General features: G+C 42.2%; 1 protein-coding gene across 2 annotated transcripts in view; it reads right to left on the reverse strand.

The window, feature by feature from the left end:
* LOC119660260 (Kv channel-interacting protein 1) overlaps positions 1 to 20,258 on the reverse strand; it is a 386,504-nt gene that overhangs the window by 240,043 nt on the left and 126,203 nt on the right. The window contains exon 3 of one of the 2 annotated variants that reach the window (XM_038068719.1): positions 17,878 to 17,932. The gene's annotated coding sequence lies outside the window, so the exon portion shown is untranslated. Of the gene's footprint in view, positions 1 to 17,873; positions 17,933 to 20,258 lie in introns of both variants that reach the window. The other variant, XM_038068718.1, reaches the window with a different exon arrangement.

Here is a 20,258-nt window from a genome sequence, read left to right on the forward strand (position 1 = left end):
GAGTCACCATGCTGCATGTTGTCTTTGAGTGTCCAAGGTTTACAGCACACCGAACTAGGCTGGAGACGATCGCAGACAGGCGCTTAACACCTGGAAATATAGTGGCGTTCATGTTGGAATCAACGGAGGCTTGGAATCAAGTGGTAATTGAGCTGACAATGATTCATCAACGGCTAAGGCATGAAGAACTGCAAAGAAAGCAACAAAGGGAGCGAACAATAATGCGCCACAGTTAAGAACTGATCCAGCCCCGCGATGCAATGCTTATAGCAGTTCCGTGGGGAGAGTGGAAAAAGAAGGAGGTGGTTCTAGTGAGTAGAAGTCTCACATAACTGCATGGCAGGAGCCAGCAGCAGGTCTTGAACCTTTCCACCTTCCAACGATGAAAAAAAAAAAATAATACAGACGGACAGATAGACAGTAAACCGATTTTAATAAGGTTTTGTTTTGCAAACAAAACCTTAAAAACACTCCTGAAGCATATATACTTGTCAATGCGAGTATGTGCGATAATATGACACGAATCGTATCCGTTTCGTTTACCCTTCCATATTTTCCATTCTTGGAACAAATACATAATCCTTCGTAGCACACGTGAGTATCAGCAATTGACACGTTTCCGTGAGAAACCCAATAATATGCTTGTATACGTTCGTAAATACAACATTCTCGCAAAACACTTAGTACGAGTACGTCTCGCCACTGTAACATAGCCGATGGTAACTAACGATAAAGAGTAATTATATGTCTCAGGGGCACTATGCCAACCCGATTTGTGCACCCCTATTACAGCAAGTCGTTTGTCAATGAACATTCAATTATGTGGTTGAGACATTTGCCAAGCACTTCATTAATATTAAAATGAATCCACAAAGTTTTCACACATCGTAAGGACTTAATATGTGCAGGAAATAACTGAATCCGCCGTTGGTATGAATTACACATGAGACTTTAATCGGGTCTGAGGCTGATGGAGGAACTAATGTGCAGTTGGCCAATAAACGTTAAACTCTTATCAAGCTGTCAGGACACGTTGCAGGAATTTCTTTAAGCTGGGAAAGTGCAGGAATGTATGACATGCTATCAACAATTTGTGTTAAAGTTATACCATATTAATTGAATAGCATAGGTGGTGCACACAGCTAACGTTGTAGTCAGGTGCCTCTAGTGTAAACGCAATCTATTTTAGGAACAATCCCCAGATTTCCATAAATATCCAATAAACTAGCAGGAAGGATATGAATTCCGACAGGAAGCATTAACCTTTCCCATTCCCAGGAATATATGAGCACAATCCTTTAAAAAGTTTCAGACAGCGGACTTCCATGAAACCTTTTGTTGTTGGGTGTATTTCGTGCGCGGTAACATTCGCAACTTTCACAAAAAATTATAGATCCGCATTACAAACCACCAACATCCTTTTCATTGCAACCCATTAAAAGTTTAACCAAACAGCAACCTTGGCAACGAATACCAGGTTCTCACATATGGGGTTATAGAACGAAACGATACAAGAATGAAGGCAAAGCGGAAATGAACGACCTCAATCACTTGTTACGTGGCGTCGTCGTCGCGACAAAATTCATGTCATGTTAAACTTTGTCCCTTACAACAAAGCCCTCAACGAGTTCGAAATTTCATCAGTCATGGTATCATAACAAACAAAGGAATAGAACACGCAAAAACAAGGGATGACAGCTGGAATTGAATGAAGTGTTTCTAAAAATACACCAGGCAAATGCGAATGCTTGCTACTCCAGAAATCCGACACCCTGTCTAATTAGTGGTCTTTTCATATAAATTTCAATGAAGTATGTCCTGCGATAAAGGACGGGGTAGCTTAACTGAAGCAAGAAATGCCAAGGATGTAGGAGGTTTTGTCTTGGCGGAACCTCTTCGTGGTGCAGCAGTTAATTATTTTGCATATTGTGCTCAAGAACGGTGGAAATTGTATGGCAGAAGTAGCCCTGTGGGAAGGGTGGTTCAGATCATGAACAACATTAGGGACGACCAACGGATTTTAGTCACGCCACAATGGTCGCCATTGCACCAAATGTGAAAGACAATTTACGACTTTTTGCTAATTCGAGACCCTGAACACGGATGTGAACGGGGGAAAGTTACCCCGTCTGTAAGTGTATTTTCAACACGGGATTACTGTTTCCTTTTTAATGTTAGGTATGTATTTTATTCTTGCTATGTGGACACAACTTGCATTGGATAGCATTTTAGTAAACGATAATATCAGAAAGTTCACATTGTGCGAAGTACAGATATTAAAAGGTCATCAGAAGGGAGATGTAATCAGGACCTTTCGATTCTTGTGACATTTCACTACGGTTTCAAATGTTGTGTAAACGTTGATTGTTTTGGCCTTGCTGAGTAAGAGGACCATGTCAGAGATTAGTAGATTTGCTCGGCTCGATGTGTCCATTGTCCTACATTCAGCAGTAAGGAAAAATATTGGATATTGTCGATAATGATACTACGAAAGGAAATATTTAGCCTTCCCTTTCTGTAAAATAAGGATCCAGTGAAGTAAAATTGCTAGGAAAGGCCACGGTTGAATTAAAAATCACATAACTGCCACCTTTCGACGTTCAGGCTGATGTAATGGATAATAAGTGTCCTAGATTTTCTCTCGTAACAGACAATGAAGTCTAAGAGGAGACAACTCAAAAGTGTCGAACAACATACTTTTTGTGATCATGATTGAGTATTTTTCGATATGAACATCAAATCAAAGCAATTCAGTCATTTCAGGAGATTGGATTGATTATGCTAAATTCGTAGGTCTTTAGATCTATACCAATAACAACCGCACATTCTAATACAGATTTTTTTGGTAAACTAAATTCAACGATAGAGAATTCAAAGGAGACTATGGAAGTACTCAAGAGCTTTCGACCCGAAGAAATATGACAAGAAAATGCTACGTTCCTTGCAACAACAACATGTTAAATATTGTAAACAGTGCTTTCATATTTGTAAACACCATTTTCGCCCCAATAAGCCCACTCCATCAAGGTCATAGTGTTCAGACTCAGTACTCATCAGTGGTTAGTACCGAAACAAGGACCCAGTTTCATGACACCCTGACATATCAGGTATCGATGCCATCTGGGATCGGTACGGGATCCTCCTTAGGATTCTTACCCAAGGCTGAGGGGACGGCTTTGTCTAGATTCGGTGTTCAGGCATAACGTTTTTCAGTGTCTATCTTGCGTCGAACGAGACGAAGCTGAACTTTCGATGCAAGCTAGATGCTTTGAAGAACGCTATCTTAGACACGGATGAGCGGATCCTGGTTGGGGGTGACTTCAATGCAAGGGCACTTGAATGGCGCATGTCTCACTCAGACTCCAAAGGCAACCGAATTCTCGCAATGGCGGCAAGAACAGGACTGATAGTTCTAAACATAGGATCCGCCCCAACAGGAACCAGGCTGCGAGGGAAGCATTCCAGACGTAACCTTCGTATCGGAGTCACTGGTGTTGTTGTTAGAGGGGGTGCGAGTACTGCAAGCGACCTTCAATGCATTGCCTTCGAAGTGGTGGACACAAACTCTCGGTGTGCGCAACCCCGGCGCCTTTTCTGTGCATGCAATGTTGCGAAAGCGAACACCGAAAGGTTTGTCAAAACTCTTGAAACAGGTGGGGCCATGCTAGAGGGTACTCCTGCGGCTGGTAGCGCTGCAGCTAATACTGTCGTAAATTCAGTTATGGACCAGAAAACGATGGCCTGTGGAGCTTCCATGCCCAGGAGGGCATCGAGACGTGGCAAACCTTTTATGTATTGGTGGACGGCGTAAATTGCAAAGCTCTGGAAGAAGTACCACAGGCTCTGCCGCTTACCACAACTTCTAAGTGACCGGGAAGAGGCGTGTACTATAATGACGGAGTACAAATCAGCTGAAAAGAGACTCCGTAGCGCAATAAATAGGAGCAAAGCTCACTGTTGGCAGCATCTGGTCGACGAGGTGAATGGGGACCTGTGGGGACTCGGATACAAACTGGTAATTCGAAAAATCGAGGCTCTGTGGAAACCTTGATCACTTAAGGCCGAGCAGATGGACCGCATTGCACTGGCAATGTTCCCTGCGGACCCCGTACGTGATGATGACTGTCCACTTTTCTCTATAAAAAATTTGGTACAGGCAGTCCTCTCTATGAAAACCAAGAAGGCGCGTACCCCAGCAGAGGTATACAAACTAGTATTCCAACACCAGCTAGACCTACTGCTCGGCACATTCAACGCTTACCTAAAAGAGGGCATTTTCCCTGCTAGTTGGAAGGTAGCGAGGCGTGCGCTTATCAGCAAAGGGAAAGGCGACCCCGAATCCATATCGCCCACTTTGTATGTTTGACACTGCCGGAAAAGTGCTCGAAAAGCTCATCAGAAGTAGACTCGCTGAAGCGATACGCGTTGCGTTCCCTGCTCTATGAAACTCTAGAGGGCCAGAGGAGGATGGAGGTCACGTCGTCGCAAGGATCCATCCTAGGGCCGGGATGCTTGCTATGATAGTTTACTTAAACTTGACATGCCAGAAGAGTCGCCTTTTGTCGGTTTTGCAAAGATTGTCGCGGCGCCTGTTGCCGGACGCACTGTAGAACAGGTGCAAAGCAGAATCGGCATATTGATGCGACGGGTAAGCAGATGGATGACATGGTTTCAACCTTGCACTGGAAAAACCGCAGTAAAAAGCGAATTCCGACCCTGCGTCGCATATCGTTCGGCGGATTGATAATCGAGTCAAAACGGTAAAGTACATTGGGCTGACTGTTCACTCAAAGATGATTTTTTTTTAAGCAAATCAAAGCATCAGCGAACAAGTCTGCAGCTGAAGTTTCGGTGTTAAGTATGCTAATCGCAAATATTGGGAGTCCTACGTCTAGCTGACGACGTCTCCTAATGAATTCAACGCAGTCCGTCCTGCTCTACGGTGCAGAGGTATGGGCTGATGCACTTGGCAAGGAAGTATATTGTAAGTGTCTTGCGCAAGTACAGAGATGGGGAGTTTTGCGGGTGGCGTCTGCGTTCCGCACTGTCTCTGAACCGGCCCGGATGGTGATCGCAGGTATGATCCCCGTTGTCCTTTTTGCTAAGGAGCGTCAAACCATATACAAGCCCAAGCGAGAAGAGCCAAGGGAGGTGGTTGCTCGTGAAGAATGGCAACGCATCCTACACTAGTGGCAGCTCAGTTGGCATAATGAAACTAGAGGCAGATGGACTGCGCAGCTTATCGGCAACTTAGGTGCCTAGCTGAATCGGAAGCATGGTGAGACTGACTACTTCCCGGGCCAGTTCTTAAGTGGACATGGAGGTTTTCAGTCTTACTTGCACAAGATTCCTTGAACTGGTTGTTCCCTCTCCCCCCCGTTGGTGAAAGGAATTCCTTAATTTGAAGGCTCTGCAAGGCGGGAGAGTTCGGGGACTAGCGCGAAGCAATGTGCCAAACGGTTCCAGGCTAGCTCTCTGACGAGGGGGGAGGTGTTTAGTTGGTATTCCGACGACGTACCGATGCGAGAGTCTACTACCCTCTGTGTAAATGCATTCACCTACCCTTCCCCAAAAAAAACAATAATAGTGTTCAGACAGCTTAGTATCAGTCATTTAAACCGCAACTCCTTAATTGCCGGCAGTCTGGAAGTTGAGGCCAGCAAGGAAAATTTTCTCCACTCTAACCAATATTTCTCCTTGTTATCGGTGACGTTCTCCATGCTACTTTGTTCGGAGGACGTGGAGGAGTCGTATGGATCATGACATCTTTCCTTAAACACCTCGTCTACCCTGATGACATCTGTTTGCTTTCCTATCGGGTTAGAGGCAAATAGAGTTAAATAGAGTTAAATTGAAGATAAACACCAAAAAAAATCAAGATTCACTGTCTGTTACATTAATGGGCAAAGCATCGAAGGCCTTGATCGATTTGTAAATCTAGGAAGCGTGCCCGACGCATTAGCAACTAAATACGCTTTCGCTGCACTGTCTAAAATCTGGAAATGCAGTTAGCTCAACACCAAGATGAAGTTGAGACTATTGTGTCCTAGTATTCTTTCCGCGTTGCTATATGGGAGTAGCAGATGGAAAGTGAATCCGACTGTTACTCGACACCTCCAAGCCTTAGTCAACACCTGTTATTATCAGGGTACGCTGGCCTGATACTATATCAAACGACGAACTCGGTCGGCGCACTGACCTAGCACTCGTACGCACTGTTTTTCCGAAAACAAAGCTTTTTAGGTTGACGTGGAGGATTAAAAAAAAACACTTGACCATTCGCTTTGAAATTTCAATATGTCATTGTACACATTCAACGCTTTTGATTTACATTACGTTTTTTGCTCCAAAAAATGAAAAAGTTGAAAAATCGCCGCCATTTTGTTTTTTCTGGCGAAAAAAAAAACTTATTAAAATCGACTCGCTGTCTGTCTGTCACACGCACTTTTCTCCAAAACGGCTAAAGCGATCCGTACGAAATTTGGTGGACATATGGGAACTATGAAATCAGAAGCATAAAATGAGTGACATAAATTTAGGTAGAGTTTAAAGCGGGGCTCCCCATACATCTAAAGGGGGGATGTAAACATTTTTTTCATCGAGTATAGTCATGTGGGGTATCGAATGAAAGGTATCAATTAGCACTCTCCGGATCCAAACCAAAAATTGGAAAAAAAATCAGGGTGGTGCGCTTAGATGAAATCTAGGCCTCAAAATATGCCCCATTCTGATATCTGCTGAAATAAACTTACTCCCCTTAAGTTCATCCTAGGAGTACTAAATTGCACCGGCATAGAGGACAGTGCATACGCATGCCAAGTTTCATGCAAATCCAACTACATATTAGTGTTAAAGTTATAGCAGCTTAAACTTATCTATTCCTAAGCCATACACATAAGATGCTGACGTCATAGTTAACGAGAAAAATTGACATTCGAGTGAAATATTAAAATTCCATTTGTGAAGAATCTAGTTCTCCACAGCACTTTTTTGTATCGGTTGCAGGTTAAGTTCTTCACATGTGCTAATAAATTCCAAGTGTGAAGCGTATAAGGTTGACAATTATCAATACAGTGCTTTCCATCAAATTATTTATTTAAATCGCTTTTTAAAAAATAGAGGCCAATAGAATTTTTAACTATGTGACACGGAACTGTCAGCCACACATCGCTCCTCACATCTTCTTCTTTTTCTTCAGCCTTGGTACCGTTCACAAGTGGGGTCGGCTCGTTGTGATCGGTTTTGCCATGTTATTTTATCAAATGCCTGATCAGGATGTAATCCCGAGGCTTTTAAATCTCCATCCAGCGTATCAAGCCACCGTTGTTTCGGCCGGCCTTTTGGCCGCTTACCATTAACTTCGATGTTTAGACCAATATTGGTGAGTGAATTCTCGTTAGCATTAATTACGTGACCACACCATCGAGAGCGCTTCACTCGCAGTTTTTCCATGATCGGTGCAACCGCATACCGATCGCGGATATCCTCATTTCGGATGTGAGTCCAAGGGAGGTTTTACGTGAATACCTGTCTCGTTAACTTAATCCCACGGTCTTCTTAAGACATGGATTAATGTTGTGATCACAATCAGAGCCCCGCTGTGATAAGCAACGACGGTACCAGTCTATACCGAGTGCATGGCTTAGCATTCATACTGGTGGATGCAAGACCTACCTGAATCTCTACCGAACTAAGGAGTACGGCACCCGTGTTGAAACGCAACACCACGCTTAGATCCGAAGGTCTCTGCTCGCTTGAACGCAACCACAACCTCCATGAAGCTCCCACTAGGGGGCCAACCGCAAACAACCGAGCTGAACGCACATACGACAGGAATTCTCCTGAAGTATGTGAGTCCAAGAGCTATCCCGGTTCCCATGGTACCAGTATACCCCTTGTAAGGTTTCGTGACTATCGCCACTTCAGATGAGTCCCCGTAAAGATTCGAGTCTAATCGCCCTGATTAGGCCTTTGGAGCATTCGCCTACTGCATCACGGCCGGCAAGCCAATGCGATACAGTGTCTCCCGGTGCCACCGCTATGGAGGTTCTCCTCGGCCACTTGATTTTGCTTTGGCCGACAGGGTTGCCGCTCCGTCTTCATCCCCGCCACCTCTGAGCACCTCATTTCGGATGTGATCAAAACGGGTCACGCCACTAGTCCAATGCAACATCTTAGTCCCCATTACCGTAAGACGCCGTTCATTGTCTTTTATAGTTGGCCAACACTCAGAACTATAGAGAGCGGCAGACGGACGACATTGCGGGGAATTGTAGATTTGAGACGTTCGCCGAAACGTCGATCACAAAGAACACCAGTTGTGGAATGTCATTTTATCCAGGTTGCGTTAATGCGTGAAGCAATTTCATTTCGCAGTTCTCCATTGACTGATAGCATTGACCCGAGATATTTAAATCATTCAGTTCTGGACAGGTTACTGCCATTGACAGAACTGAGCGGTGGTTTGGTTTGAAGTGCTCAAAAAGATGTACAGCAGCTCTCGAACTTCGTGTTGAAAGGTTTGCGAAAACCGCTGATTCTCTCTTCTTTGTCACCTATTTCCCAAATTGTGTATCTTAAAGGGTGTCGGCATTGATTGCCTCGAATTATGGAGTTCATGAAAGATCCATCCGATTTTCTGAGAAAGTCCTGCGTGGCAGATTCATACCTTTTAAGAGCTCTGGACAGTTTTTAAGCTTCTCTTTTGACTTCCGATTCCTGACAGTATGTTAAAAAAGAGTTTCGTTTTGAACTTCTTACGGGCCTTTTATATTCGCACTGTAAGTTCCTGAAGTTTAAGTAGCCTTTATTCTCATTGCTTTTACAAACCCGGTTCAGAAGTCGTTCGATTGAGTTCATTTTCCTAGAATTCCGTGTTTTTATTATAGTCTATTCGGGTGGGAGAGTCAGAGTAAGTTCTAGGTAACGGTGATCAGACGGTGAGATTTTGTTAGCACCCGCCAATAATCAACCCTAACATTTCTGAAGTGAAGAAAATCTTGGATCAATTCTCTCATCTTATAGTTTATTCGCTGGTTCGTAACAAATATGTTAAGTGTTCACATCACAACCTATTAAGAGTTCAATATCACTTGACTCTAGTTACATGCGCTATCAGATTTCTTAATTCTTGTGTCAGTGGAGGTCACTGAAAAATCATAAGGTTATTATTACAAAGGCAACTATAACGCTTTTTCTCTTACCATTAATCTGGTACTGTAAGGTGGCCTCCGCTAGATCCTGGGAACAGAAATATCTCAACATGGTCTCTTCTAGCAAATTTGATATTAGAATACAGGATACAGAATCTCTCATCAAAAACATCCTAACCCCCTTTGTTAACCTAATATCACATATTGTAAAAGCTGAACCCACGCCACAGCTGGTGGTGCAGCAATTCCCATGTCCTCATTCCTAAAAAGATCTGCTGTCTCGTGCGGTGCCTGCCTCTCCTGTTGACTGGGGGCCTTGCCAGGTTCACCGGTATTAGACCAGTTGCGGTCCCATCATCAGTTTTCTTCCTTGCACTTTTCCTGGTAGAGGCGGAAGATAAGTTTCTAACAGTACATACCACTACCATTGTGGCTGAAGTTTTCTGACTGACTGTGCGGCAAATAATGCAGGCTTTTCACTGAAGTGGCGAGGTGTCTTCTACAAATTCATATTGGTCGGTGAATGTAGTGAGGGCTCCAAAATCAATCTTTCGGCTGCGACTTGATTCCTTAAAATCACGGGTGATTTTGAGATCTATGACTTCTTACTACTTGGAGAGGCAAAAATCTATGGCTTCCGTATTCAAGTTTTGGACACTATTAGTATAATAGTGAGCTACTACAGGCTACCTCACCACAAACAAGGTAGTGACCAAGGAGAGCACAAAATAGTATTCGAGTATAGAAATATCGATGAAATCGCCTGGAAAGGGGGCATTTGGAAGGAACTTACCCAGCAATTTCAAATACTAGAAGGAAGTGTCGATGCAAGACGTAGATGGCAATTGTCAGTTTTGACAGTCATGGAATGCGAACGATTTTTGGTTAGAAATGGGGACTTAAATGCATGGCTATCGAGGGCGACAACGTTTCAAACATCACGGATCCTGAGACATTGTGTATGCTGCGTAAGGGGAAAATAGGCTCAGTGGTTGACAACTACCTGTCGATGCAAGGAACATTACATGTACAGTACAACCTATATTGTTCATATTTGACGAATATTCATAGAGTATGGTTTCTAGAAACCTAGTTAATTCAAAATTCATTGTGAAATGTAAGAATCATAAATTTTGAAAAAAGAGGATGAAGACTAAACAAAAAAGTTATTATGGCGACACACAGGACTTTCAAATTTCAAACATATGAATCATATATAGATATAGATCCTCTAGCTCCTGCTTATTTAATTTCCTCTGACACTGCCATCTTTTCGGCAATATATCACGTAGCCAGGAATCAAGGCACTCCCGTTTTTTGCATATCACGACATTCTCTTAACTCGTATTGCAAGCTCATCCGTCCAAATCCTCCGAAAAAAAAACTCAATTAAGGATACATATATCTCAGCGAATATGACTCTGTTACATGATGTCGGATTTAGGATCCTCCACCAGTCAAATGGCAAAATAGTGGCACCGCAAAGGCGCCTCAAATGCTTGCCAATAAATTCTCTTTTAAAAATTCCCAATCATTTCCGGCTATATAGTTCCGCCCAATTTGTGAAAATCGGCCATGAAAAGTATTACGTACGCTTGCCACCATGTGCCTCTGACTGGCCATAATATAGTGGAAGGACCAAGATAATATCTCACTAATAAAAATACGAGGCGAGTGTAGGGAAAGTGGAACGAATTTGTGTTCCGTAAAAAGGATATAATATCCAAAAATTGGAGTCGCTTGCCGAGCGGGTAGGGTTTGAAAGAATAATGGCTGAAATTTTTGGCATAAATGCACTCGCATTTCAGTGGGACATGGGTGGCTGGTTTGTGGAGTCAATAAGGACTTTAATTGAATTAAATTATCGTCAATCTGTGCCTGTGGGATTACGAGGGTGAATCTAACAGTAATTAGCATTTGTCAACAACTTTGTCGAGGAGGTTTTCAACGAAGGTTAATGTTTAAGACCAGCTTGGCATTTAATTTGAAAATGTTGCTCTAGGAAGTTCGCGGTTTAGCCTTTTATGCATATGTAGACTTAGGTTAACAAAAGGCAGGTATTTTTTAATATTGATATTTACGACAGAACGGAAATATCAAGATCTAAATGTCAAATAACACTTGTTACTTACAAAATAGGTAATTATCACGAAAACTACGAACTTTTTCGAACGATATTATCTTAAAGTGCATACAACTGGACAACTTTCAGTTGTGTTACAAATGGCCGTCAAAGAAAGTGTATTTTTATTTTCATATTTTGCAATGACGAAAATTGTGGGGAACTGGACGATCCACCAATAACAGTAACAAGTCGGGAAACCGGAAGCTGGACGCTTCAGGTACGAAAGGTTTTGTGTATTTCTTAGTACGTAGCACGTAAAATATCCATATATTATGTGAGAATATCCACTTTCGGATGATATTGACATCATAGTCTTGAATTTGCGAAGAAGCCACAACTTTGACGTATTATAACTTTGTTAGTAATAGTGCGATTTCCACCAAACTTGGTAAGATCATGCTCTATGCTATACTCTATATTGTTGTGAAATTTCGTCGTGCTAGCATGAACTTAAGGGGGGTTTGCAGTCAATTATTAAAAATTATGGTAATATACTATTATTAACTTTATTTGTACAGATATCACTATGGAAGGTATTTCGGACACCATATAGTGGCAGCCTCCTGATTTTTTTCAGATTTTTCGGTTGGGTGGTTTCTGAGAATGGCCCCCTTAAAGGAATGATCACTTTCAACCCCCCGTACTCCCCACCTTTCCAACAAATGTCAAAACTAAGACCGGCTTCGAAAAGTACTAACCGAGGCCTTTCATTTGATACCCCACATGACTATATTTGATGAAAAAGAAATTTACACCCCCCTTTTGCATGTATGGGGACCCCCCCTTAAATTCAACGTAAAAGGATGTAACTCACTGTATGCGTGAGTGTTCACAGTTCCCACCTTTTTACCAAATTTAGTGTCAATCGCTACAACCGTCTCCGAGTAAAATGCGTGTGACGGACAGACAGACAGACAGACAGTAAACCGATTTTAATAAGGTTTTGTGTTTACACAAAACCTTAAAAACTAGTGTTTGAATGAAGAATTTAAATAAGTCGGGAAACCAGAAGCTGAATGATTCAGGTATGAAAGGTTTTGTGTATTTCTGTTATAAAATCATTTGAGTGTACATTTGTCCCGTGTCAGAATATCCACTGTTGCATGATACTGACATTCAAATCTTAAAATTTGCACAGAAGCAACAATTTTCAGCTATTATAAATTTATTAGTAATGATTATTTTCAGATTCTGTGGTTGGATAAGTTCTTTTCAGTCCTATCTCTCCACCCTTGTGAATTAAATATCAAAACTGAGATCAGTTCTGAAAAGTAGTCGAGGCCTTTCATTTGATACCCGGCATGACAATATTTGTTGATAAAAAATTTTGCACCCCCTTTTGCATGTATGGGGACCTTCCTTTAAATTCGGCGTAGGACGATGTAACTCACTATATGCGTGTGCATACACAGTTCCAGAGTTTCCAGAAAATTGGGTGTCAATCGGCATAATCGTTTTCGGGAAAAATGCGTGTGATAGACAAACAGATGGATAGGAAAGTCTCCGAACCAAGTCAAAAATTTACTTGGAGAAAGTGCTGCCGTGCGTGGTCAAAAGCATGAGATCGCTACACTATGTAAGGCGGAAATCTGCACTGCTTTAGCGGAACAATTCAAGCTGGACGACTTGCAGGAGGCATCCATTGGAAGCCTTAGAAAGGCTTATGGAGGTACATAGACCGCGACCATCCGGCTACTAGCGGAACCAGTGTGCAAGATGTTGGATGTTGAGAAGGTCCGTATTGGATCAATAGCCTGTCGCTTTAGAGAGCAAATTTCGTTGAAGAGATTCTTCAAATGTCCATTGTACGGACATATGGCGAGAGTATGCACACCCGCACTTGTGAAGGAAAAAGTCACATTGTTTGAGAATGCAGCAAGGATCCCAAATGCATGTTGTGTGACGAAAATGACACCTTGGACAGCAGGCATATTGTCGGAAGTGGCTAGTGTCCCGAGTTCAAAAAAGCGCTAAATGCAATGAGAAAATGAGGTTTATTCCAAATCGACTTCAATCATTTTAGGAGCGTTCAAGACATGTCCTCGCATACCACTCACGAATCAGAGGTCCAAGTGGCTACAATAAGCGAACACTATAGAATAATAATGTGTGGGCAGCCGATCCTACAGGTGGGGCGACCTTGTGGACATGCGGGGACCAAGAATATATGAAGCAGTCCACAAGCGGGTTCATATGGGTAAAAATAGGCAGCATATACGTCAACGACTGCTATGCTCCGGCAAGCTTGCCATTGGTTGAATTCGAGGACATGTTGGACAGATCGGTCTTAGATGCAAAATGCCGGAAACCGAAAGTCATCGCCGGAGACTTCAATGCATGGGCCAAAGAATGGGGAAGTTCACTGGCGAATGCAAGAGGGCGTTGTCTCTTGGAGGCTTTTGCGCAGTTAGATATCATATTGGCTAACGGGGGTCAAGTTGATACTTACCGGAATGGGGGTCCGGTTCGGTTGCGGATCTGATTTTTGTTAGTCTTTCACTAGCTCGCGATATGCCCTCGAACGTCAGTGAACACTACACACACAGTAATCACCAGGAATAGTCTTTGACTTAAAAAGCGTGACAAGCGGCTGAAGAAACCTAAAGCAAAGCAAGAGGGGCTGCTTCTAATAACTCTGCACAGAGGCGAATATAGACCCATGGCAAAGAGCCTACAGGGTTGTAAAGAGCAGATTCAAAGGTCTGGCAGCTCCACAAATTACATGTCCCGATCTCCTACTGAAAATTGTTCAGGGTTTGCTTCCTCAGGGGAGCTTCGGCGGTTATAGTCTGCAGCCACTTTTAGATGTAGCTGTAATAACCGCAGTGACGACGAAAGAAGTATTGGAGAGAAGTACTGCGGTAGCCTGGCAGTAGGTTTTACGGTATATCAATCAAACGGCTTAAGCTGGAAAAGACAAAGGCTGATGTTGTTCTTCTTCCCACACCACCACCTATACGCCTATTGGACACTATGAGGAAAATGTTGGAGCGAATAATCTACAACAGATTGCTCCCGGCTGTTGAGAGCCTGGGACCGACAATTTGGCTCCGTCCGGCCAGATTAACCGTCGGCGCCATCAAATTGGCCACTGGCTTAGATGAGAATGCGATGCATGGAAAGGCTGGCTTGACGTGAAAAATGCGTTGCCAGTTGTAAGCTTATAAGAAGGTCATTGGTAGCGATTGATGTACCCAGTTACTTAACTGCCCTAGTTGACAGTTACTTTACAGATAGAAGGCTCTGGTATAACACAGACAATGGAGCCAGAGAATACATTGTCTCTACGCCTTCGTTCTACAGGGCTCTGTTCTGGGACCGCTATTGTGGAACATCATCAGTAACGTTGCCCTCACTGTTCCAGTTACTAGCGGGGTCACAATAGTGGGTTACGCCGATAATATAGCGGCAATTGCTGTTGCAAATCTGACGGATGTCGAATTATATTCATCCGAAGCAATCAGATGTAGATCTTGCACTTGGGAAGTATAAAACAGAGGTGGTGCTTATCACGAAGCGATGTAAGGAAACCGCTGCCCGTATTAGAATTTGAAAGCATATCACCACTTCAAAACCAGGAATTAAATACCTTGAAGTGATGATGCGAGGCTGAATTTCAAGCAGCGCTTACAACATGGTTGCACCAAAGCGTTCAATGTTAGCATGGCCTTTGCAAGGATGATACCAAATGTCCACTGCTCTAGGTAGCGCGAATTTAGTCAACTGCATTGCATATGACATGCTCAAAAGATAACCGCGGTTTATAGAAAGACCGCCTTAAAAGTATGCTGTGGTTATAGAGCCATCTTAAAGCAAACCGCCTATGGAGTAGCCAGAATGATTGGGCGATGAAATGACAAGCATCTATGATGGATCCGATTCTTCCTCTGACCGGGACGTGCAAAACGCCGAAAGAAAGGAATCGTTAAGCAAGTGGCAACAACGGTGGGGGTGGGGGGTAGAAAAGTTGGACCCACAGGTTAATTCCCAGCATCTAGAGAAGACATTCCGTGCCAGGAGAACTGGAATGCAGTGGAGGACATGGTAGGGCGGATTCACTGCAGGTTGAACCAGGCAAGAAAGGCGCGGTTGTGAATGCAATCGATAGGCAAAAGGAGAGGCTGGAGCCTTGTCCACCGCGCGACGAAATACTTTGTTATGGTTTCGAGAACGGGAATTAGGGGTGGTTTTAGTGGGGTAAAAATCTAACACGCTGGAACATGTGTACCAGTGTCTTTGGAAGATTTCCATCTCCAGAAAAAAAGACAGACGGCTTACTTTACACAAAACCTTAAAAAGTACACAATTTCCACAAAATGGCCAACAGTTTTTTGTCTCCAAAATGGCCGAAATCGAAACAGAAAATCAAACGATTAAACACTATAATTTTATGTATTGGATAAGCTTGCCAAAGTTACCAAAAGATTCTTTCGGAAATGTTCGAGTAATTTTGGTCACCTGCTTCAAACATTTGTAGAAAAACACGTTTAAAGTTTCAGCTTCAGGTTGTTTACGGAACGGACTCTTCTCTTTCAAAGATCATATCTCAGTCAAGTTTTAACGGCCTACGTAGTTATACTTAAAAAATATGCAATTAAAAACGAAATGATTCTTTGTCGGACGAGAGTTTAGTGCTAAACGCTCACGTTCTGGATCTAGACTGATTACTTTCCAAACATGTATGGAATTCGAGACACTAGATTAAACATCGTTTCTTCGGGGCAGCCTACTTATTGGCTAGGAAATGGACAAAAAATGCCCAATCTCATTGTGTGTTTGTGTGTGAGTTTGTTTTGTTTCGCGAGGTTTCGGCAACCTAACGACGCAAGGCCAATCACACCGGTCCGGCTTACAATGACTCCCGACATGAAGTGGCAGGCTGCTGCTCAATTTCCGGTCGTTGCACTCCTCGCCTTTTCTGCAAATGTCGAAACTAAGACCAAGGATGATCCAGGCCGGAAAGTCTATAAGGGCAATATCTATGTTAGAAAAAGAAGACGAGGCAGGCCCTACCTTAAATGAAGCACTGGACTTCCTTATTAAGGTAGACCTAGACCGGATACCGGTTGTTGCGCCGTTGATGATGATATTACTAGCTGTTAAGTTCACTTGAAAACCCCCCTTAAGTTCATGGTAGGAGTACGAATTTTCCAGTATAGAAAATAGTACCGCGCATAATACTGCTAAGTTTCATGGGAATCTGATAATTAGAATTAACATTATGGCAGTTCAAACCTAGCAATTTCAAGCGAATGCAAAACCTTCCTTAAGTTTATCCTAGAATCATGAAATTCTGCGGTAATTTAGGCTATAGGATAATGTATCAACCTACAAATTTTGGTACGCAAATGTGACATAATATACGCACATATATTATGTACTAGGTACTAATCGGACAAATGTCCACTTAAATATTTTTATATCATCATCATCAACGGCGCAACAACCGGTATCCGGTCTAGGCCTGCCTTAATAAGGAACTCCAGACATCCCGGTTTTGCGCCGAGGTCCACCAATTCGATATTCCTAAAAGCTGTCTGGCGTCCTGGCCCACACCATCGCTCCATCTTAGGCAGGGTCTGCCTCGTCTTCTTTTTCTACCATAGATATTGCCCTTATAGACTTTCCGGGTGGGATCATCCTCATCCATACGGATTAAGTGACCCGCCCACCGTAACCTATTGAGCCGGATTTTATCCACAACCGGACGGTCATGGTATCGCTCATAGATTTCGTCATTGTCCAGGCTACGAAATTGTCCATCCTCATGTAGGGGGCCAAAAATTCTTCGGAGGATTCTTCTCTCGAACGCGGCCAAGAGTTCGCAATTTTTCTTGCTAAGAACCCAAGTTTCCGAGGAATACATGAGGACTGGCAAGATCATAGTCTTCTACAGTAAGAGCTTTGACCCTATGGTGAGACGTTTCGAGCGGAACAGTCTTTGTAAGCTGAAATAGGCTCTGTTGGCTGACAACAACCGTGCGCGGATTTCATCATCGTAGTTGTTATCGATTGTGATTTTCGACCCTAGATAGGAGAAATTGTCAACGGTCTCAAAGTTGTATTCTCCTATCCTTATTCTTCTTCGTGTTTGTGTTTGACCAGTGCGGTTTGATGTTGTTGGTTGATTCGTCTTCGGTGCTGACGTTTTTATATAAGATGTAAAAAGAATGCGGTTTATCGCATTCCTTGTAGAACTGACTTTGTTTTGGAGTTGTCAAACCAGCTTGTCAGGAGCCACAGAGTTTGATAGAGTTTGTACAACATAAAGTGGAATAATAACTTTTAATATGTATCCCCGACGATTTCCATCAGAAGAAAACCTGCATGATAAAACACAAATAAACAATACACAAAACCTTTCATACCTGAGACGTCCAGATTTTGGTTTCCCGGCTTGTTAAAACCTATAAGGATATATGTATAGGGGAGGAAAGAATCTCATTGCAGACTATCATAATTAGAAAATTAGGATGACTCCCATTTCCAATTTAAAGAATTTTAAGTCATCCCTCCCAAACTTATGTACTACTGAACACTACTAACATCAACACAACCACTCAATTCTATTTTCCTAATTTGAATTTAATACTTACGTACAGTGATCTGAGATTCAACATGATAAACCTTGGTTTATAGTCCTCCAAACGTATTCCTGAAATCATATAAACCATATAAACTATCACCATCCATATCACAACATTTTGTTAATATAAGATATGAAGCAGAAATAGTTGCACAAACAATTCCTCAAAGAAATTCAGTCCATCCTGTGTTTACTTTTAACCTTCGCTTGAAATATAGACCGTGATAGTCTTCCTAGCAATTAAAATCCGTTTTGAGAATGAAATAGAAATCCTTTGTACTATTTTCCCGTGAAAAGACTGCTAAACTTCTGACTGAAATGCTCAACAGTTTTTGAACACTAAAAGATAGTTTCAAATACTTTTGAGAGCTGAATGGAATTTTTCTTTTTTCCTTTTTTCTTCGTACGTATGTACCTCCAGTATTTACCTCCGTTGAAATTTTGTGATTGTTCTATGTATGTACATCGCTGTGAGATGAAAACAATGGCTTGAATGCAGTCTGGTAGTTGGAGTAAATAATGGAAGCACTTAATGAATATCAGAACCGCATGATGCACAGATTTCTCCAGGCAGAATTCGTCCAAGAGGTTAAACATTCGATTGTCTATGAACCGATTCTAAAAATATTTTTTTTAATCTGGGTAATAGTATGGAAAGGGCTGGTGCCTTTTGAGGAACAGACATATGAACGTCATTAAATGTAACATATTAAGAAACTTGCATAAAATGGGCACTCACTATTAATTGAATGTAATCAACCACAAAGCAAGAACCACCAGATATATTAAAATTGACCAAGTAGGGTGTAATGCCTGTGATGAATACGGATGACCAGAATCACCATCCAAATTGACTACAGTCAATTACAAGGGTGAATCGATTATCTATCTTTAATACTAGATGGTGTAATGGCTTAGTAGCTTCACCTTCAGCTACTCGAGCTCATTGCCCCGTGTTCGATTTGCGCTTGTCATAGATTGAAATCATCTTTGTGCTTCTTCGGTCACTTTGGACTTATTACCCATATGGACGATAATAATAAACTGAAGCACAGTCCCACTGAAAAATAGAATGGAAGTTTAAGCCTCTAGGGCCTCCCCAACCCTAGAGGCTTAAACGTTAGGGAAAACGCGGAAAATTATTAAAACGTAAGGAAGTAACAATACGGCGAATTGTAACGTTTGCCCAGCATATGGCTAAGTGAAAAAGCGTAGTAACCACTCGAAGTTCACCCCTTTTTTTCCAATAAAAAATGGCCCTTGAACGACTGACGGCCATTTGTAATATTGATCAATTTCCATATAATAATATCGAAAAATGTTTCACGAAATTTCTATTCCAACAAATTTAGAATTGAGCGAGTGACAATAAATATCCGGAGGCACTTCAGGAAATAGTTGCTTTGCTGTGTACACGATATATGGCGATCAGATGATGTTTTTATAGCACCTAATAGCAAAAATGATCTCGAGCAACTTGTCCAAAAATGAAATGATCGCTTCATGCAACACGGCCTCAGATTAAATCTAAATAAATCTGACTTTTTGACGACCGATCCCCATGAAAATCACTTTCCAATCCCAGAACTGAGCAATTCAAATACCTCGGGTCCACGCTATCAGCCAATGCAGAACTGCACTATGAAATTGCTTCACGCATTAACGCAACCTGGATGAAGTGGTGTTCCACAACTGGTGTTCTTTATGATCGGCGTATCAACGAACGTCTCAAATCTAAAATTTATCGCAATGTCGTCCATCCTGTCGCTCTCTATGGTTCTGAGTGTTGACCGACTATAAAAGACAATGAACGGCTACTTGCGGTAATGGAGATGATGATGTTTCGTTGGACTACTAACTTTCTACGCACATTTTCCAATCATATTTGGCTAGAAACTCAAAATATTCCTTCATATTTTTTTTAAACTATAAGATATACGTACATATTACAAGCGTAGATATTATGCTCACCCTAAATAAACAAACATTGCCTATTACCGAATACCATACTTATACATGCACATATATAAATTGATCTTACCCATATTTCCGACTTACTTCGTGCATAAAAGCATACATATGTACATATACAGTACGTATATTGAACACCGCTGCTTTAATGTACAAATATATCTATCTGAGTTAGACCGTACCTCAAAGCTTGATTAGCATCATCATCATCATCATCAACGGCGCAACAACCGGTATCCGGTCTAGGCCTGCCTTAATAAGGAACTCCAGACATCCCGGTTTTGCGCCGAGGTCCACCAATTCGATATTCCTAAAAGCTGTCTGGCGTCCTGACCCACGCCATCGCTCCATCTTAGGCAGGGCCTGCCTCGTCTTCTTTTTCTACCATAGATATTGCCCTTATAGACTTTCCGGGCGGGATCAT

This window comes from Hermetia illucens, chromosome 6, assembly GCF_905115235.1.
Source record: "Hermetia illucens chromosome 6, iHerIll2.2.curated.20191125, whole genome shotgun sequence".
Classification (NCBI taxonomy): domain Eukaryota; kingdom Metazoa; phylum Arthropoda; class Insecta; order Diptera; family Stratiomyidae; genus Hermetia; species Hermetia illucens.